Below are 22,994 nucleotides of genomic sequence, written 5' to 3' on the forward strand. Positions count from 1 at the left end.
TCAAAGGTCTTAATCTCGCTCTTGGGATCATATCGAAACCTCCCCTGACATTGGATCAGGACAGCATCCACAGCCCTGCCTATCTCTGCTTGGTCCCCTGGGTCTCCCTGACCCTGCCTGTGGCCCAGGATCCCATCTCAGCCCCCAGGGCCATCAGCCCCTGCCCCAGCAACAACGCAGCAGGGCCCATCTCCAGCTCCCCACAGCCCTGCCCTGCCTGGCCATGGGCCCCCAAGCCGGGCCCACCCAGACGCCCACATCCAGGCCTGGCCCAGTCTTGTCGCAGTCCCCAGGGAGATGCTCAGTGCCCAGGCCTGGGGCTGCCCCAGTGCCCCCCGGCTGCCTGGCTTCTGGCTGGGGAGTGGGATGGTCCCTTCACTGCCAGTCCCTGCCCTGCCACCCACGGGGACCCCTCACCGCTCCCAGAACCCCAGGGAGCCCTGACATTTGTGAACTCCCCCCATACACATGCCTGAATTAATTTATCATTAATTCTGTACAAAATCAACACATGCTCTCATGCAGATATTATCAGCTGACAAAGGAACGGAAAGGTAATATCCTGGCTGTTTGTTTCTGTAACTTGATCATATAAACAGGGATATTATTTTAAAACTAAAAAAAAAAAAAAAAAAAAAATCACACACACACAAAAAAATCAATGCAATTTTCCATTCGTTCTCATCAGACAAGAAAAGGCCTTGGCCTCATCCACAGCAAGCTTTGCCCCCTGTAAGGCACTGCAGACTCTGCCTTCCTTCCCTTCTTCCAGGGATATAAATTAATATCTCATCATTGACCATAATATGCCCTGTAACTGTGTTTATTATTACTGCATATTTTAGACAGGTGGTAAGTATTGGCACTTTTTATTATGCTGATAAACAATGTCGGACTGCCAGGTGAAATGTGTTGTCGGGGTGATTTCTCACCTCCCTGCAGCCTCCTGTGGATTTCTGCCCAGGCTGAGGGAGCGAGCAGCTCCAGTGGGGCTGCCTTTTGCAGCGCCCTGCTCCCCTCTCCTGTGGGGATCAGCCAAGGGCAGTCACACCTTTCTGATCCATTCTTTCAAGGGAGGTAAAGCCGCAACAGTGTGTAGCTCTTAGAAAACCAAGCACAAATACAGGCATCTTCTCTTGCCTCTGGTCCTCATTGCCCTCATGAGTGCTGCTGCTCTCTTAGATCCTTTTCATTTACTCTGCAGCAGCATTGGCTGAAACCTCCTGAACTGCTGCTGTGGGAGCCTGGCATGGGGTGGCCAGGAGATGTGGATATATTTGGCTATTTCTTGAAAAATCCTTAGGCACACACACCTACTGCTTCTTACATGATGCTGCCTGACATGTATCGGGTTCACACATAGTGCTCACACATACGTGATATTGCCTCACATGTATCGGAGCCTTTCTCGAGTGTCTTTCAATCTTTCCTCTTGCAGCATTGCATCTATTTACCAGCTTTTCTCCTCAGACACTTTGCAGCATGCTGCAGAAAGGGTGTGTGTGTGTGTCTGTGCAGTATGTCTGCGTGGAGCGCTGTGGGGAGATACCTGAGCAAGGTTCAGACACCTGGGAGCAAATTCACCTTGATGGTGCTGGCAGCACTAACACTGTTAGGTTGCTTCCAGTATATAAATAAGCTTGGCTATGTTTTCAAAGCATCATTATATATACAAGTGTACAGTGTCCTGTCTGGCAAGAACAGCAGCCATTTTTCCTTTGCAACCCTCTTGTCCAACTAAGAGATGAATGTAAAGAATTGTATGCAACTTATTTATAGATCCATTTTTTTCACACCTGCAAACCCTAGGCACTAAGTGAAAAAACATTAAAAGAATATTGGTTTACAACTTTACTTAAATACTCCAAAGTTAGCAAATAACAGAATTTTGGCTGTTGATGCCTCTTTGTTCATTTGATGGCTTTGTGCATATGCAGTATACGTTCCATTATTTCCCCTGCATTAACAGGTTGAATCTGAGTTCCCTAATCAAAAGGACTGTGGTAGCGATGTAGTGAATAAGTTAAAAGGTCACAGGAAGGAAATGCTGGTATATAACTCTCTTTTGTTCAGACTTAGCAAGACTGATTTTGGTTTTCATAGGGGGGATCATCCTGTGTTTTCTTTCTTTTCTTGATGTCCATTAGGAAATGATCAAGTAACTTTGAATTAAAAACCGTTGTAGATGGAAGCTAATGAAGCTAATGTTGATTTTGTCTGCTTCATGTATTTTTGTGGCATTTCAGGTTTCTTTTCTTTAATCAGATATACCATCTACTGTCACTGTTCGGGTGGGTAAAGGAGTAGGTATGCGAAGAGACCAGGACTTAGGATCTAAAGTCACAGAGCTTCTTTCCTTTCCCCATAGGGTGCTGCTGAGAAGCCTTTAGGGTGTCACAGAACCAGTGTCTTCACAATGTTAAGTGGGACACTTAATTCCCAGGTCATCTTGCCTTGTTTGAAGGTAGAGGACTTCCTTTAGTACTCATCCATACCATACCATCCACTTTTGTCTCAGTGGCTATGGTTGTGGTAGCTATTGAGTTTAAAAGAGCCAGTACTTTGGATAATAAAAGTTTACAGTTTATCAAGTGTCATAGTGAGGAAGGGATAATGTAATACAGTGGCGCATGTGGACTCCTGTCCTAGGTGCACCTCCTTTGTTAATGCTGTACAAGTGACCCTGAATGAAGTGAGGAAAAGGAAAGGGCATGGCAACAGGTTTGGAGTGGGAAGTGGTATATATTATATATGTATTATGTAGTCTTGTTACTGGAGATTTGCTGGGCCTGCAAGCCTCTATCCAGAGTGAAGCTGCATACTGTTTTCCTGGGACAACAAAGTCCCAGGAAACTGATCACAAAAAATGGTGAGACCCTTATGTCATATGAAGTGCTAATTAAAAACCTAGAAATCAAATCCAGTCCCAAGGCTTAGATCTTTTCATTACTGGGGGAATTCTGCATTGTGCTCCATCTGGGCATGCTGCCTGCTTTGGGGAGAAGCAGGAGCTGATCTGTGCTACCATTATGTCACCTCATAGCTCTTGTCCACTGGTATTATGGAGACATTCTGGTGAGGGATGCAGTACCCTGAATGTGAAATTCCCTGATAACTGGGTGGCTAAAAGCTAGATCTGGATTTTGATGCCAGCGGCCATCTCTATTTAAAATGCAAGATAAATTAATCTCCTCCCCCAACATTATCAGAATCCCGCAGATGGTGTTATTATAAATAAGTTCTGTTTATCTAAAAGTATTAGCATTTAACTCTAGGAATGGTTCTTGTCATGTGTGGTTCAGATCTTTATAGATGCTAGGGGTTTCTTTCGCCTCCAGCAGGGTGAATATACAATAAAAAAAAAAAAGATATATACTTGTTTTACTGGAATATGCAATCTCTTCTAGTCTCTTATTTGTGAATATTTAGCTGAGCAACTGAAGTTACGGAAGGAAAAAGTGTTATTCCAAAGTGTGCAGAAAACATTCACGAGAGTCATTTAAGCTAAAGCCATTCTCATTATCATAGATTGATAATTAAAACTGGAGACTGAGCTTGTTGCACAGTAACATAAGGGTTAAGAAATCATTTTAAGGATGAGGAGTTGGGCTAGGTAGTTTGGGTGAAGGTGGGGTTGGTAATGAAAAAACCTCCTGAAAGAAAGCAAGCTACAATCAATTTTTAGACACTTCTGTAAAGAAAATGAGGTAATCCAATCAAGGAATGCAAACAGAGCCATTTGGTTAGATGACCAATTACACTGGGGCAACAGTGACTCATTAATATTTGTGCCATATGTTTATGAAGAATCCAAGGGCTATATTAAGCAAACTTGAAGCAACTGGGACTTAACAGGTAACTCATGGAGAGAAAAAAAGGCCCAGAGAAATGATTAACTTTATTCACTGGGAATGGTATGCCTCCCTCTCTGAACAAAGTCATACTCAATGTCCTTGCCCCACTATATTAATGATGGGCTTTGTCTTGGTGTCTATATTTTGCTCTGAATCATTTTGGGTAACTCAGCTTGATGAACTTTCTGTTTTTCCTTGAAACGTAGTCTGTGTTCCCTAAATGAAAGGAGATGTAAAGCTCTTTACGTTTATGCAGTCATTAATTAACCTGCAGCAACTTAGTGGCACCAAGGGACTGAGTGTGTTAAAAATAGACATCGAAGTCAATGACAACTTTGACTAACTTTTCTGGGTTTTTTGTCAGTAAAGCACTTAACTGTATTTAATTGAACTGGCTACCTGAAATCATAATGATGTAGTATCATATATTAAGACCGTCAAGGTTTCCATTGGTCATATGCTTGTTGTTCTCTTAGTCCACTCCATATTTAATGCCCTGTAATGTACTTCTGCTCCAGGTCTCAAACCAATTCTAAGAAGCAATGTGTTTTAGAAAAGTCCTGTGTTGATCAGTGAATCAGGGATGGGAAAAGTGGTTTCTCTGTTCCTGGTAGTTTGCTTCCCCTTTGTAGCTGAAAGTACTGATCTGGAAAAACTGAAGTTCAAACATGCTCACAGTCATGATGTTTGGCATGGTCAGATAGTTTGGTGTTCAGAGGGACAGAGGGTCACGGGTGACTCATGGGTGTAGAGAGCTTTTTAGCAAAGGAACATTTCCTAGTACAGATAATCCAAAGTCAAATGTTGAAGTTGAAAGTACAAGCCAGGAAAGTAGTTCTGTTTCAGGGATTTACACTTTCATTTGCTACCATCATAACTTGGGGAGGGGGAGAAGCTGTGTGGCTAAGTGTCTCTTCAGATACTCATGTCTGACATGTTAAACCTCAGAGTTCTTGTTTGATGCTAGAGACACCCTCAGATTCGTTATGTAGATTCTTGGCTATTATTTCTGTACTGTATGCAAAATCAGCTGTTTTGATAATGTGAAGGCACTTTGAGCTTATCCTGTGCTTAAGCCCTAGTAGGACTCACACGCTGTATCTGCACGTAGGATTTAATATGGTAGGCATGCTTTGAATACATTATACTGCTTAGAAAATATAAGATGGAGGTAATTATTCTTATACCTTAATTAATATAGGCTGTTTAGAGCAGCCAGCTAGGATGTGGAAGTCAAACTCCTCTGGTGGAGGAAGGATTTGAGGCTTGATTACTTACTTTTTTCTTGGACGTCCAGGAAATGCTACGTGGCCCCACAGCCCAAGGGGAGAGAAATACCAAGCTTCAGCCTAGAGTCAAGCCCTTAAATTTGTTTGAAGGGTAAGTCTTATGCCACTTCTTTTGCTTATGAGCAAAATTCACCTGAGCTGTCTTAGGCTTTTTTGCGGACCACGCCTTCTTCTTTAAATTCCATTTGTAGTTGACTGCTGCCACCTGACCCATAGTTGGCATTTCCATTAGGTGCCAAGACTAATAGCAAAAATGGCAAAGCTAAAGTTTACAGGGCCGAGTTTAACCCCTTTTGTGAATCCAGCCCAGTTTGCTTTTTGCCTAGAATTAATAAATGCCACAGAAGTCTTTAGTGGGTTTCATGGTTTTTTGGACTACCGTTTTCCCCCCTCTACTACAGACTCTCCCTGTTCTAAAACAATTTCACAGTCTAACAGACTTTACTCCTAGGAAAACTTTTCAGGGAATCAGTCTACATTTTTATCTCTTCTTAAAGTGAAATAATGCATCACCATACCTAGAGTTTTGTGTTCTCATCCCAGCCTGATGACTTTAACTTTTTTCCTACCCTAAAGAATAATGCCTTAGTGTTGACACACTTCAATCCACCATGTCAGCTGTTAGGACCTTCTGCAAAGTGAGGTCATGCTCTTCCAGGCCTGTTGTGTGAGTCAGCTGAAAGGACTCTGCAGTGCCGGTGGGGAGGGAAGGGCCTTGTTTTCATTCTGCGACAAAGTTTCTTTCTTCCTAATTAAGACAGTGGAAAATTTTACTTTGTCTTCATTGTTGCAAAGTAGAGGACAGGAAAAGAGAAAGTTGATTAGAACTCCTACATGTGATGTTTTGGCCCTGACTAGTCTGCCAAATAAGAAGCAAAAGGCAAATTTTTTCTTTTAAATTTGTCTTAATTTCCTTCATGTTCCTGTAAAACAGTGGAAGCTGAAGTAAAAAAGATGAGCCACCAACAAATAATGGGATTTTATCATTGTCCATAAAGAACAATATATTGATGGATTATTTTTGGTTTATATAAAGGCAGTCGACTGAAACTTCAGGCACAACAGCAATCATTATAAAGTACAGAGACTTTAATAGCTCAGCATCTGAAAAAGTACTCCAGCAGAAGGTTCTGTAGTGCCTCAGTCTGCCTCCGTGGCCTCCTTGGGAAAAGCCAAGAACAACAGCATGGTTTTGCAGCATGGCTTGAAGGTCAATAAATCTTGGCTCTGCTAAACCAGGGAGGGAAATAAAAAATCTGTAAACAAGAAGCCCTCATGTAAAGTGTCCTGTGGCTGAGCGTGTCCTGTGGCTGAGCTTGCTCCTGGGTAATTCAGGCATCTGTCAGTCAAGGCAGTTCCACTGAACAGATCCCTAGGAAGAGGTGGTTGCTAAAGATGCTCAGTTTCAAATTGCTGAGGCATTCAGAGATCAAACTCAATACTTAAAACAGTGCCACTCACTGGAAGGTGGCACAGAAAGGCAATCAAGAGGCATGACTGTGGCTGAACAAAGAGGCAGAGTGACCAGAGGCATGCATAGTAGCATGCACTAGCAACACCGGTCCTCAGTGCAGAGCTGTGTCAAGAGTTAGGTGCTGGTTGTGATCAGCACAGCCTGTCTGGAACAGAAAGATTTTGGTCAGTAAAAGTGTGGCTCTCAAAGGGTTTCTGAGCAGTGAGGTGGGCGCTGCTGTTTAGAAGGCCCTCTCAGGCTGCAGAACAGACTAACAATAGCTGTATAAAGTTAAAGCATGCTGCTGCAGTTGAAGTAGGCTGTGTGCTCCCTGCATCACTTGCATGCACAGCCCAAGTCATCTTTCTTAGACAGGATTCCCATTTACTCAGCATGTAAAAGTGGAGATGACAGAAAGCTTTGTAGGATGGGGCAATATGGGACTTCTCTGTGTAGAAGGTGGCTCATCAGTTGCTAGTGATTTACTGGCACTGTTGGAGCAGAGGTAGGAAAAACTCCTTGAGCAATTCTATCTGCTTCCCGAGAGGCTTTGAGAGCCGTCCACTTCAGAGCTCCAGGCTGGTGGCAAGGTTTGTTCTGCTGTGTTTACAACACACTCTTTTTTGTACACACAATATTTTCCCCCAAACCAGCATATTAACTCAGATGGGATCAGTTTTTGTCTGAACCGTTGGGGAAGAGTGTGCATTTAGAACAGCTGCAGATGAACTAAATGCTAGCTGGAAATGGTCAGGCAACAGTCCAAACTAACATTAGAACAACAGAGAGGATGAAGCAAAGTGCTTATTTTTTTGCTGAATCAATAGCTCTGTCCAGGTTAACTTCAAGGTGTTGCTTACTTCATTGCTGTGCATCACATAATTAATTTTTTCTGCATTTGGAGATCCAATATGTGAAGCAGGCTTCCCACTGAGGCTTCACCTAGGTCTTAGTTTAATTTAGCTAGAGGGTTGGTGGTTTTTGTGTGTGCTTGCTTCCCCTCCCTATGCTTCTAAATCTATCTCCTCATCGGGAAAAGAAGGAAACATTGTGGTTAAAAGCCTAATGGAGAAGCTGGCTCTGGTATGCAGTATTCTCACCCCCCGAGAAATCTTGGAAATGGTGCAAGTGTACGGTAACTAATGCAGCTTCTGTAATGATAAATTTATTCCTTCATTTGCGAGCAAAATTGATGCACATTGCTCGGTCTTGATGACCTCTGCTTTTTTCTGTAGTTTTCCCCCCTGTTTGCATAACATTGTGCAAGTTTGGAAAGAACTTAGGGCTTTTCAGGACTAAAGGATTCAAGCAGTCACATCTCCAGCTTTTTTATTTGATGCAAACAAACAAAAAAAAGAAATCTATTATACACTACTCTGTATGGGAATGATTTGAGCTACTCAGAAGTCTTGCTTCAAACTCTTTCCTTAGAAAGGTAAGTAACTACTGCTCCACTCAGCCTCAAATTTTCAGCATAAATGCTGGATTGAAAAGCCAAGGCACTAGAAAATAAGGCAGATAGATGTGGGTAATACATTAAGCTGGAAAAACTTTGTTAGCTATCATGCCCCATGCTGTTGTATATTATTATTAGTTGCAAAATAGCATAGCTTGAACGTCACTACTGCACATTAAAGAAGGTTTCACTTATAATTATGGAATAAAGAGAAGTGCTTACAACTTGCCTACCAAACATTTGCTTTGCACACATGAGTTTCTTTTTCTTAACCTTCTTCATTTAAAAAGCCCCTGCAAACAGACTACTTTCTTTTGCAGCTTCCTGGTACCTTGTAATTTTAAGGTGCCAGTGAAGAAGGAAAAAACCCCACATCTTAAAGTCTACTTTTAATTAAAATGCATTGCACTATTGTGAGCAAGAACACTAAAATTGAGCAAAGGGTCAAAATATTTTTCAGTTTAATTAGAGATTGTGATTGAGGAACTGAAAAGAGCATTTTTAAGAGCATTTAGGACACTCCTGAAGGAGTATGGAGAGGGAGTTCCTCAGGTCAGTGGACCTACCTTCTTTCTGTTGTAGGCAATTGCACCAGTAATAAATTCAGTCAGTCTCACATGAAAGCTGGTCTTGATTTTGCCCCCACTACTTCTGTTTCAAGAGTTTTTCAAGCTCTTATTCTTTCCTTTTAACAGCAAGAGAGCAATTAATGGCAGTTCTGCAAATTGAATGACTTCCATCTTTGGCACAGAGAATATTGCATAAGGAGCGTGAGTTATTAATGATAATATGTGGCTGTTACCTAAGACATCTTTACCAGTAGATCTTCAAGTTCTTTAAAAACGAAGTAACTGTCAGGGTCTCCATTTTGCATATGGGGAATAAAGGCTTTCCAGAGTGAGATGATGTGCTCAAGGTCATCTCAGTCAACTAATAGTAGAGCTGGGATTAGAGGCAAATCTGTGCAGTTCCAGGCCACTGTGTTATCCAGTAGACCACACTGACTTCCCCTAGGGTTAGAAAGGGATCCCTTGATTGGTGATAAAAGTGTTAACTACTGAGGCCAGGATTTTTGAAAGAACCTTGGGGCTTAAAATGCGTGTCTCCCATATACAGCAGTGCAAGGGTGTCATGAGTTGACCTGAAAATTCTGAAATATCCTATTGTGTTTAATTTTTTCTGGAAGATGCAAGCTGTAACATCTCTGTCTCCCAGTCCCATTTTTATTAAATGTATATGCATAGGAGATGATGCTCTGCCCCCTTTTTGAGGCCATTCAATTAAGTTTATAATTAGAGATTTGCTGTTGCAGCAGAGAAACAGCTAGTTACAATACTGTCTCAGCTGAGCTCCACTGAACTAAGAGCACACAGACACAGGCAGAGATGATTCCTTCTGGAAACTGTTTACTGCCTGAACAGAGGAGTCCAAAGGTGGCAGTGAGGCACAGAAAAATGATGTGACTTGTGTCATCTGTAATGGGCTTGGAACAGACCCGAGAGCAGTTTCTGCTCCATGACTCGGCTGCAAGCCTTCCTCGGGGAGGATGTTTCTGTGTGGTTTTACACTTGCAGTTTTACAAGCATTTAAGGCCAGATATTTAAAACCTCTTTTGTGCTCATGGTTTGTAGATAAAAGCAATCCCAGGCTTAATTTTGCTTCCTGAAGTCTCCGCCGGTGTAGGTTGGGGCATTTGGATCTCTAAGTACTTATTTAAAACTTCAGATTGGATGCCAGAATTGTTCTGACAACAACCTTGCACCAGAGGCAGAGCTCTTGTCCCCTGCTGAGCAGCTTGCTGTTGGGTGGTGCAGTCCTCCCAAGTGAGAAGAGCGGGCAGGAGGGGATGGCAACCACAAGGGGAAGGTGGGAGCTGCTCAGTTGCCTCTGCAGGGTGTCTGGGGCTTTCTCAGTGTCTGAGCCCACTGGGGCTTCCAGCTACAGCCACACCTGAGTCAGTCCCTCCCTGCTTGTATGAGGTCAGTTAACTCCTGCCGTGGAAATCCTGATTACCTGTGACAGAAAGCAATCAGAAAAAAGTTATCAGAAAAAGCCAGTATCTTCTCTCCTGAGTTTGGTACTGTTCTGCTTTGCCCCGTTTCCTAGGGGAATGTCCACACTTTCTCTGAAAGAGCAGATAGCAGGACAACACAGACAATATAATGATTTAGCCACATGTTTTTCTCTGGCTTTTGTCTCATGCATTTGGTTGCTTGGGATATTTTGATTTGTTTTGTTCATATTTTTTAACTGAGATCCTTACCACTGATAGAGGTGAAAAGCTGAGTTTAATGGTAGCTATGCTGCATAGTTTGAAACTAGCAAGGAGCCACGGTTTCTAAGTAGCACAGTTTCACTGCCCTCAGTACTGTGGCTTCCAGTAGACAAGTAAAATGCCATTTCTTCATTTTTTTGACCTGTCATGTGTCATAGTAACAGCCATTGAACTGCAGGTAAGTCATGTACCTTGGATATCAGGCTGAACATAGAAACAAAGACATGCTTGTACACACACACACATGCATACACATGTATTTCTTACAACTTCAAAACCTTGAAATTTTTATGTTAAAAAAAAAAATCAAGCAAAAATCATGTATGTCTTTGAAACTTCTGCATAAGCAGGTATGCCAGCTCCAAGCTTGTTTCTTTCTTAAAATAATGTCAGCGCACAAAAGGAAGGATATTGTAAGAGTACTATTGTTCTGCACCAGAGTTTTGAAAGAACCATTGTATTGAGAAAAAGAAAGTTCTAGACAAGTTTCTAGATACTTATGATCTTGGAAGATGAATAAGATTATTAGACAAATTTTCTTGAGTTTAAATCTAAACCTTATTTTTCAAATGGTTGCATTCCAAACATTCCCTTTCAATGTCTTTTGATTGTGGTGTTTCAAAATCCTGAGACTGGACTGAAATCTTCCATCACGTTCTCATTTGTAATTAAAATATTGCCCTACATATGGTGCTGTAGTTATAACTCTGGTCTGTCTCCAAATTTTAATTGCCTTTTAGATTACCAAATCTCAGTCTTTCTATGTAATTCAATGTATAACGTTCAGTAAATGATAAGATATGGTTGCAACTAAGAAGAAACTTCCCTTGAATTACAATAAAGCCATTTTTCTATTAAAAAAGTATCCATGACCAGATAGTGATATGCTCAAATTTATTGATTATTTTAGGGAACTCTAGCACTATGTGTATAGTGCTTTGAAGTTTGATGTCCATTATCATCTTTACCAGCATTATTCATCCAGTTGTGCAAAACGGTAAAAGGAAAGGACAACTAAAGGGACTGGAGCCAAATATCTTCAAAGACAAAGTAATATTTTTGTTTTTTTCAATATTCAACTAGCTATATGTTTTAGCAATACATTCATCAATAATCTAGTGAGTGACAGAAATGCTATAATTAATATGCAATTTCTAAAATTAAAAATAAATTTGGCTTATCTATGTGACAGTGAATAACTCCTAATGTCATTTTCCAAGAAATATGTGAAAGGAGAATTTATAGTAGAAAGTCCACCCTGTTTTGTAAGAAAAACAGATGTTCATTAATAAACAGGCTGACCATGGAGCACTGGAACTACCATCTGGATGGGATGTTGTACAGGGTTTTTACTCCCCTCTTTTAACAATTTAGTCAGTGAAGTTCTGGTAGGGATCAGGTGATTTAATTTTTTTAATAACATGTTTGGAAATATGTTAATCTTCTTTTCTTTCCTTCACATAATTTCTTCCTTGATGCCTTTAAACAACTTAATAAAAGGAGAAAGCCATAAAACATTGCAGAAAGTTCTGGAAATGGAAAAAAAAAGAAAGTAGTTGGCTGTAGTAGCATCTCTTATTTCTCCTTGCAAAGCTGCTGGTGGTGTATAACGTCTTGTCCGTTCTTGTGCCTCAGCCGTCGTATGTGGAGATTACCATGTGCATGCTTGTGCTCTTTGTCTGAATTGCAGCAGTACCTAGAAATACCAGGCAAAATCAGCCCCGCTCTGTGCTCTGTTCTGCACCTGCATGTAAGGAAAGGGTGTCCTCACCCCTGAAGAATTTGCCACCTGAGACTGCACTCCTGTAGGCAGAAATGTTCATGGCTCACTATTAAACCACGATAGTAGTGACATGGAAGTGCCTCTTAGGTGGATGACATGTTAATCTTCATCATGTGGGACCTGTGTGCATATGATGAGATGTAGTATCATCCTTATTTTACATATGGAAAAATGAGGCTCCAGACAAAGCTAAGAATTAAAAACCAGATGTCCTTATTCCTGTATAAAAGAACCTTGGTGCATGATGATGTTTTTCTTTTTCACCTCTGTATAGTTTAAGACCTTCCAGGAGTCCCTGCTTCTCCTTGCCCACTTGTAAAACAGGTATGGAAAGGCTTATCTAACTGCTGGGATGCTGTGAGTCTTTGCACTGCTGTACAGATCTCTCAGATACTGGGGTAAGAGAGTGGGATATTTTATCACATAGCGCAAATGTTTCCACAATGTTTCTTGTGGCTGGTGCAAGGGAGTAACACTACTTGGCAGATCAAGCAAGGTGCTCCAGTTGTCAGATAATTAGAAGCACTTACTAAGTAATTAATGTGGTTAGACTTCACTTAATATTTGTATACCTTCTCCAAGTCTGTTTTACTACAAGCTATCAAGACTCCTAAATACTTTCTTAGCAACCAAAACAAGAAATGACTTGATATTAAGTGTGTTACCTATTCTGTAGTCACTACTGGCTGCCAACAATTCATCAGTACACTGCTTATTAATTTTCTGCAATGTACTGTTTATTGATATTGCTTTTATTGTGGTACCTCACCTCAGCCATGAAGGGAGGACATGCACCTTCATCTCAAGCTAATGGCATTGCTGCCAATGCTGCAGGGAGGCTGAAGAGCAATGTGACTAATAAAACACAACCGATAAAAATATGAAGGAAAAAATGTCCCTACTAGTAAGAAATGCATATTCCAAGTGCTTGCACAGCACCTGGGGCTGTTAATCATCACTCCATGGGCACCCCTAAACAACTCTAAACAACAGTTAGAAAAGGATCAGATGGCTGTTTAGGGGACTCGGTAGAGTGGTATTTGTTTGACTGGCAGGTAGCCATGCTTGTAAGGTGCACTGTGAATAACAACAGTGGCTGAAGCATGAAGATGAAGGTTTTTACTCATATGCTGTCCTTAGGACTCTTTCCACTTTGTGTGAGGAGATGAAGGAGGAGCTGGGCTTAAAGGGCGCTGGCTCATTGCTGACAGTGGTGGGGCCTGCCGAGCAGCCCTCTGTAAAGGGCAAGCTGGAAACAGCTGCTCTGAGCAGTTTACCTGGACTGGCTTCTGCTGAGGGGAAAAAAAATCTGTTTGTACCACTGATTAATAGTTCTTTCCTCCCTGTTTCTTGCCTGCATTTGTCACGGAGGAAGCTTATGAACATCCTTTCCTCCTCTCCAAGCGCGTATGTAAACTTTCCTCTCATCTCTGATCCATTAATCATAAGCACTTTTGTTATGTGGGTTTCTCCTCCTCCCCTTCCCCTTCTGAATTCATCCCCCTGCCATTCCTTTCCCTTGACCACTCCTGCTGAGGGGCCGTGCCACCTGTGGCAGTGGCCCAGGAGCTGCTGCGTGCAAGGCACCCTGTGGGTGCCCGGGGCAGCTCGCCTCCTCAAGTTGGACGCTCCACCCGCCAAGGAAGCAGAGGTCTGCTGTTGAGCTGGCTTTCCAGCCTGGCTCCACAGCACTCTGGCACTGTGGGGCTGACTTGGCTGGTATCTATCATTTTGCAGGAAGTAAAAAATTACCTGTAATCATCATCAGTCATTCATTATCAGCCCCTCTCAGCCTGCTGCTGGGCAAAGCCTTCTCTGCTTGCTTCCCTCATGCTGATTGCTGCAGTTATTTATTTATATATTTATTTTTGCCAGAACTTTGCCACACTTGGAAAGCAAAGCTGGCTGGTGATAGTAGAGCACGGTTTGCCAAGACCCAGTCCTCCTTGCCTTTCATAAAAAAAACCTAGTTTACTGCTGGTGATCCACATTTATTGAATTGCTTGGACAGGAAACTCTGGAATTTACTGATTTTTAGCAAGAGGCATGAAGGCACACTGGTACAGGCTTCAGTAGGGACCAGTGATCTGGGCACATATCTGAGATCCCTGGTGGGATCCAACAGCTTGATCTGAAGTCCATGCCAGGAGATCTGCCATCACCCATGCCAGCTAAGAGCCTATCTGTGCTGTAAGCACGCCTTCGGTGACAGCAGGGACATAGAGCTTATTTGATTTTACCTGAGCTCAAATGAGCAGCAAGACAAGAGTGTTTCAAACGCTTCTGAGGGAGGACTGAATTCTTAAAAAGATCAGTGATTCCAATTCACATAAGCATCCAGGGGCTTGGAGACTCAGCCAAACTTTTGTGAATTACAAATACTGAGGGATTAGGCTTTCCTGAGACTTTTTACTAATGCTTCCTGGTTTGAGGAGGTCTTTTGGCAGATATTTCTCTCTGTTGCTTCACAGGTCCAAAACCACTGGGAGCTCTCATATAGGAACACAAAGTAATTTTTAAATACTGTGTTTTCTAGGTCTGTTCCAAATGGGAATAAATAATGTAGGGTTCAAAATGACAACAGCAAAGATCATTGCCTTTGCACTAGGATTCTCAGTGTTGCTAGTGAAGGCAAGGCTCTAGACCTAAAATCTCAGTGCCCATGCCTATCTGATGAAGCCTCGACGACCTCCCCAGAATTGCAGCAGCTTTGTTGCCAAAATCTGGAAGCAGTGAAGTTTCCCAGTCACATATGTTTCTGGCACACACACTCCCTGCCCTGAAGTACCTAAGTTTCTGCTGATGGGCATTCATGAAGCTACCTGATACCTGTTCATAAAGCTATCTGACTGCAGCAGGAGTCTCAAAGTAGTTTCTTTTTGACTAACTTGTCTTGACAGTGACAGACAAGACATACCCCAGACCTGCTTAAAGGAGACCTAATAGTCTGCTTGTGAGTCTGTGGGCGTGTACCCTTGAGATTAGAGAGCTGAAAGCATATGTACAGCTGGGAGGTGGGATTGCAGGCAAGAGGCATTTACTCTTCCTCTCTGCAGATTGCTGGGTCAAGGGGAGTTGCTACTTTCTGGTCAGTCAGCCCCATCTCTACTTACAAAGTGCCTTTTCCCCCTACACTTAACACCAGGTAGCATAAGCGATAAGTGAAGCACAAGTGAGTCCTTGCACCCTCACATGAAAGATGTAATGTGATCCTTGCAAAGTGTGTGGCACAGGGAGCCACAGAGGTAATGGATTTTGGTAACAGGCTACACGCTTCCAAGCTGCAATGTCTAAAGGAAGGATTAGCTGTTTTGGCAGTCCTGCCCAGGACAGGAGGACCTACCTATCTGTATAGTCAGAAACAATGGAGATTCTTTATAGGATGTCTTTTAAGGGTGCTAGGAGGTGAAGGAGCTCCTGCACAGTTCAGCTGAATCTTTTGCATGCCTCAGGAACCTGAAAAATGCATAGCCTTATCGTTGGTCTTGCTGTATGTGCCTAACTTGCATGTAACTCATGGGGATAGAGTCCTTAAGAGTGGGATTTTCAGACTTGTCTGCATCCTTATGCTCTTAAGTCTCTCTGAAAATTGGTTCATTTCTGGATGTGCATGTTTCCTCAACTTTGTATGTCTAACTGTTGCCATTCTGTAGTTTCTTAGAGTTGCAGCTAACCTGAATGTTGCCCATTTGAGGCATATTAATAAGACTTGTTGGGACCCAACATCAGGAGAAAGCTTAACACTTAAGACAATGAAGCTTAAGCCTGGCTTTCCTCTTTGTCACTCAGAATAAACAGTAATGATAATGCTAATAAAACAAGAGACATATACTTGTCTCTGCATTGTGTGCCTGGCTAGGAATAATGATGAAAATTGGTTTGGGTGACTTCTCACAAGCCAGGCTTTTGTCAAAAGTGAGATAGACCCCTCCGTTTTTTCATTCGTAAAACTGGAATGGAGGATGTGAAGTAAATACCTTATCCTCCAGCCCCTGCCAAATTGTTTTTATCAAAGAGAAATAGCCCCTTTTGGCCACTGTAACTATTCTCACAAATATATTCCCTTTCAAATGAAGATAAATTTACCATTTTTGTATTACAGTTTGCTTAGTTTGCTTTTAGAGAAAATATGTAAACATAATACTTTGATATTGGTACAACTGTTCTTTCCTGACTTATTCTTGAAAGGCTTTTCCTGTGTTGTGAAATTAGTGCAGAGAAAAAAGAGGTTACTGAATTTTACCATACCTGCTGAATTTACCTGAATGTGTGCATTCAAATCTGGGATTTGTATTTTCTGATTAAATATTCTAGTACAAACACAAGCTTTACAGTCTCAATAGTTTGACTGATTTCTTGTTTTACATGGTGTGGGTTTTATTTGATTTAGCATTCAGTACCACAAGAGAAAATAAAAGTGAAATAATCCAGAAGCCTAAGATGAAGGATGCTTTGAGAAAGAATACTCTCTAAATTGTTTACTTTCTATGAGCTTTCACTCTTTGGATTCACTCACAAATTTCCAGCAAGTAAATTGGCTGCATGTGTATCTATGTGCACATGTGCTGTGGATGTATGGTAAAATGTGCCTGGCTGTAGATTTTTGTTACAAACGGGAAAGTCAGCCCATTGTTCCTAAGTTGCAAATGTAAATCCATTTATGGCTTTGTAATTTTGCAATTTTGCACACTATTAATGTGAGATCAGTTTGCAGTTTTGCAGCTCACATGTCCTTAAACCTCAAAGCAAAACCCAGAGATTTATGAACCCAGGTGAATCAAAGCTTCAGGAAAAGCTCTCACAGAACAGAGATTTGCACAATTCTTATCTTCTGCCAAATTATTCAAGTGGAGAGCTGAGAAAATCTTTTATATAATATTTGGGAAGTGGGGAAAAAGGGAATAAGAATATAAGCACAACACTTGGTAATATGCCTCTTCACCTTCCTGTAAGAATTTTGATTGATAGATTCCTCTGCAGTCTCCTCCATTAGGCTAATTTAGAGAGTCACCTGCATGTTGTATGTATAACTTGATAAGCTTTTCAAATTATTCCCTTAAGAAAGAGGTGCTCTATGCTGTGGTTTATTAAGCCCACTTCTTCGATATGTCTCCGTGCCAGACACATACCTGTAAAAGAAATCTGAGCACATATTGGATGGTGGGGAATTTGGAGGTTTAAAACCACCGGTATTAGTTTCTTTCTTTGTCTTCCCCCCGCCCTTAAAGTAGTTAGTCTTTGTAGATTACAAAGCCAGAAGGGACCATTGTGATCATCAAATCTGACCTCCTGCTTAACACAGGCCATAGGCTCTGCTGAATTAATTCCTGTCTGAACTAGAGCATATCTTTTCGAAAGTCAACTTCTCACTTCCCAGCATATGAAAAGGTCTCCCATGACACCTATAGACCTTTCATAATGGACAGATTCTTCCCATGATACGGACAAATTGAGTTTTTCCTGGGAGGTACTGCCCCACTCTGAGCTGATAAAGGAAGACCCAGGAACTATAGGTATGCTGTGATTACTTCTTTTGCACTCTGTGATGTTCCAGGAGCTTGTGCATCTTCTGCTTTATGAGATATACTTGGCCTAGGGGAGCTAAGTGGAAGGATGAGGGAGAAGAGGAGGTGCATAATGGTATGGCCTCCAGCACTATTATTTATGACAGTATCCTTCCAGCAATCTGTGCCTGCATAGGGTGAAGGCATGGTTTCAATTCTGCCCTTGAAACATGGATTAAGCAATGTTGCTAATACATATTTGTCCCTGCGGCTGTCAAACATTTCACTGATACTAGACTCTGTAGACAGCTTAATAGCTAGGTCTTCTGTCAATGTTACTGCAGCAGTGTCTCCTTTGCTTTAAGATGCTGTTCAGATTTATTCAAGCAATAGGTGTAGCTTGGTGCTTGGTAAATAGCAGCACCTGACTGTATACTTGTATCATCACTGCTTCCTGACATCCCAAGTGACCAGATGAAATGGATAGACTATGGAAACCAAGTGCTGAGAAGAATCCAGTGAGTGAAAGTTGGAAAGATCATCTGTCTCGTCTCTATTTTATGCCCCCTAACAGAGTTACATGTACAATGCATTATCACTCTAGAAGTCTCTGAACAATAGCTACCATCTGTATGCGTTGAAAATGTGTATACGCAACAATATTGGACAAATGGTTTTATTACTGCTGTTAGCATGATGCTTTACTGGTGTTGATGTAATCTTAAGTGTTGGTGGTTTTCATATAACACTTAGTATTTTACAAATTACTTCATTAAATTTCTCTGGATGCTAGAGATTCAAATTATCTGTGCAAAGATAAGCACCAAAAGTGTTGTGGTATGTGCCCACACATGACGGCAATATTTTGCTAGCTATTGAAAAGCAAAATACAATTGAAATATGACATTTTTCTAAGCTGTAAAATTACAGTTCACCTGTATGGTGGGAGGTGATGAATATTTGGTTTCTCAATGCTATTGCCACTAACTGATGGAGGAATAATGATTAGTATTACCTCTGCTTCACACTTACTTCAATTCTCAACTTTGGCTTTTCAGACTATCAAGCTTTTTCATGATAATTTTCTGCTGGAGCTGATTTTTTCTTTTCATCACTCATGATTGGAAAACTGTCATGAATACCTCCAAATCTCATCCCCCTCAAATAAAAATATTTCTGTGGGTTATTTTTACTCTTCAACATGTATTTCCCCTCCTTAACATTTGCAGATAACTGTCTGTGATTGGCAGGACACCACATGTTTAAAACATCCGAGTCCGGGGCAGATTCTGGGTTAGAGGTCTGCATTGCGAATGGAGGCACTTCCTACCCTGGGAAGCTCCGAGCCAGCTGTTCTAGAAGCAGCAAACAGCATGGCCAGCTGTTGAAGCCTTGGCAAAATATAAGCACACCCAATCTCAAAAAACCCCACCCATCTGAAATAAAGCAATGTCTAGATATTTTGGAGTTCCTTTCACTTGCCTTGAGTTTCTCTTTTCTTTCAAGAGTGATAGCAGGGCCGGAAGAAAAAACCCTCTGGACATTGTTTAATACTGTTTTCTGTGCGAAATTGAACACACCGGAGTCTTTTAGAATTTAACTCCTGTGATATCCACTACAGAAATTACAGTTATTATTGTACAGTAATTTCTTTGAAGTTTCTTCAGCACCAATGGTCACATGCACAATCACACCTTGAAAAACACTTCCCCTGTGTGACTTTGCTGTAGTTTCAGACTTTCTTTGCTAGCCTCCAGGGACATGAAGACCTTAGCTCTGACCTACATTTCTGCTAATTCTCCTACTGAGTCCCCCTTTGCTTATTCTGCTTTGCCAATAATACCTTTATGTCCTTTTCTTGCCTTTCTGCCTACCTCTATGATCTATCGGTAACTGTTCGGTCCTCTCTAAAATTTCTGTTTTGCCTTGAGGCAAATGGAAGAAAAATGCACTGTGATTAAACTTACGTGTAGTATGGAGAAATAACATTTTTATTTTCTCTCTCAATTCTCAGGCAACTATTTGGGGAGTGGGAGGGGATATTGCATGCTTCATATTTCTGTAGTTTCTAGAACATGGAGTCTGAAGTAGGGGACAGTATCAACACATCTTACAGGTCAAAGAATATTTTTTTTTTTTTTGGTGAGAAGTGTTGAAAAACCTGTGTTTATATTCTTTCACAAACCTTTCTACTTTCCTACATGGTTGTTGTAAACTGATGGCTGAAATAAATGATCTGGGAAAGGCATAGTCTTGTTATATGTCCAGTAGTGAAAAATGCAACTTTTAAAATGTTGATGAAATGAAACAGGTTCATTTATCATGGGAAACCTGGTAATTTTGGCCAGGTCAAACCTGAATTTCCTCTTGGTCTGGGCCATCCTCCTAAATAAAGAACAGGGAGAATGAACTTACTTGCAGCTCCTAACTGGGAACTGCTGTTCATTTTCTTGTACCACTAACATCCAAGCTGACACTGTTTTTTAACATTTAGTAGTCTATCCTTACTGAGCTTCATATCTTCGCCAGTCCCCTTGGGCATTACACCTACTGTGTCCTTGTTTATTACCTAGTCAACCTCCTATTTTCTCCTCTGCTTGGGATTTGGTAGGATTGGTTCAATGTTCAGGGGGGAAAACCAAGCCATATGATCAGCCTGACCAATCCCAAAGGCTGACTATCAAATTACAAGTAGCAAATACTGGGAGTACTACTCACAGTGAGCAGTTTACGAGCAATTTGTAGGCTGAAATTGGTTTGCACAAAACATTTATTGGACAGCTTCAAATAGAAAATGAACTTGTAAAAACTGCAGTTTGTTCATCAACTGCATTCATGAGTATGATAAATTATGCGGTACAAACTCTTTGCCCGCTGTTAACTTCTCCAAGGGAGACATAAGATGCTGCTGATGCCACTGGAGAGAGCTCAGGACCCATCAACACTACTGTACAAGAATATTGTTTAAATGAAAGAACTCATGTGAAACGAAGCAAATGATGGAATAAACATTGCAGATGCAGTTGAAGATGCATGCCAACTTATATGAATTAGAAATGAATGTTAATGTTCCTTAGATCAAGAAATTATCGGCTTGTACCCAATCCCCTTTAAATTCTTAATTCTGAAAATACAATCTTTAACTTGTCGAAAATGGAAACTGCAGCTGTACTATGTCATCCAAAATATCTAACCCTTATTTCTTCCCCTAATTCTTTCTCCTTCTCTGGACTGCCCCCCCATACAAACCTAGCGAAGAAGGAAGCGCGGTCCAATTGATGTGACATCTTTGTGACAGTCATGGTCTGTAGCTCTTTCATTTATGCAAATCCAGTTGCTCAAGGCAGGTATTCTGATGTGTCAGCTGTATGTAACATGAGCACTTTGTAGCTCAGATGACATTCTTACTTTGCTCTGATAATTGTCCTGCAATCTCTAATGTCTGTGAAGCAGGTGGATCATGAGCTGCTGTTCCAGGTGTCCTGGGTGAGGAGGATAAATGCTGAGTGGCATTTTTTAAGCTAAGGGTGTTGTTAGTGTTGAGTCATTATTTAGTCTTTTGGGTTGAATTTCATAATTACAAAATAAAGTGAGAAGGAACTTTTGATCAGCTCCTTTAAAAACATAAATTAATTAAAAGGAGCTGCAACTCTCAGTAAAGTCAAAAGCAGTTCCTCTCTGCCTCTGAGAACAACATTTTGTTCACAGATTGTAACTTAAACTTTTTTTTATCTGAAGTACTATGTTGCAAAGGCTGGTAAAAGATTTATTGTGATGTATTAAACCATCTGTTCCCAAGGACTGTGCTTCGCATTCCAGCACTAGCCAGTGCTTGTGGTACTGTGTTTCTGATTCTCAAAGCTCCTTTGCCATTTTAACTTACTTGTAGGTAACAGAGTTTTCACTGACTTGAAAAGCAGATGTCCTGGTCAAGTCTTGAGTACACTACAGGGGACCCCAGCTGCAGGGATACTTGCAACTTTTTTCCACTGATTTTTTTCCTTTCCTGTCCAGAGTCCTAATAACCAGTGGAATCAGTAAGAAATAAACCACAAAGCAGCAGGTTTTCCAAAATGCAGCAATGAATGAAGAAAAGACTTTGACAGGGGGATGTATGAGATATTTACTGCTTTTGAGATAGCTAGCTATAAGGTAGAATACATTTTAGTTTATTTCAGTAAAATATATGGTGCAAAATGGTGCAGGTCTGCTGGTGATCAAATGGTGTGAACTCTTTTTCAGTCCACAGAGAAAATAGCAGGTGTCAGGAAGCTTTTCTTTCTCTGCAAGCATTCCATTCAAACTCAGAGAGCTTTCAGAGGTTGTTCAGTACTGGCACTGTTTTGTTATGGTTGGAAGGAAATAAAATTTGGAGAGGTAATAGTTTATTTGCCAAAAAAGGCAGGCTTGGCTATACCTAACCTATTCAAAAATGTGCATGTTACATTTGTTAGTTTGAACTGCTGACTTCTCCAAAATTACTACAAAAATGTCCAGGTCAGTGTTCGGTTGTTTTGCTTTGTTTTTTTTTTTCCTCCTCCTTAAGTCAGTATTTCTATTTTTGTGTTGATTTCTTTCAGAACTAGGGTGAGGGCTAGTCATTTGTTTGATACACTTGAACTATACAGTTTCTAAAGGGACTTAGTTTGCTCCATGCTCTTAATGTGCCTAGTTGAAGAGATTATGATAAAAGAAGTATGTGCTGTCTCTGCAACAGTGGGCTGTGTATATGTTTATTTCTCCCACTGCTCTAGTCTATCCTGTATACCTAGCACAAAAAAAAGCCCAACCTGAACTCTGATTCACCACAGTCTCCTTCATCCTCATGATTCCTGGATCTTGTATTGTATATCCTCTTCAACATCCCATGGATGCTTGAGGAACCAGAAAGAAAAAGGTCCTGTCTCATCATGCCTGGTCCTCACCCATTGCAGGCCATCCTATAGGATTGCTTTTGTATTCTGAGGCATTCCTTTATAAAAGAATGACTTCTGCCTGCAAAGTATAGTATTTTGATAATGCAGAGTATCCTACCCACACCTGTTCAAGAAGCTGGAGGGGACAGCAGGGTCCTTTTTCCAGTAGGTCACCAGCAGTACTTATGGAAATCTGAAATCAGGCAAAGCTTACATATCTCTAAGCATCACAGGCTGGACTGATGCTAGGTGTAGCTCAGCAGACCTCAGTAATCCATAATGATAAGTATTCACTAAGACTTAAAGCACATGCTTTCTTGTTGAGGACCCTTACAGAGGCAGGGACCTACATTTTTTTGGTCTCAATTTCCTATTTGCCTGAGTGCCACACAAAGCCTTGACTCAGGAGGTGTCCATCAGAGAGACAGCAGAACTGGCCTGTAGCTGGGACAGTGTGCCATGTG

Source organism: Strix uralensis, chromosome 1 (genome assembly GCF_047716275.1).
Source record: "Strix uralensis isolate ZFMK-TIS-50842 chromosome 1, bStrUra1, whole genome shotgun sequence".
In the NCBI taxonomy this organism is placed as follows: Eukaryota; Metazoa; Chordata; class Aves; order Strigiformes; family Strigidae; genus Strix; species Strix uralensis.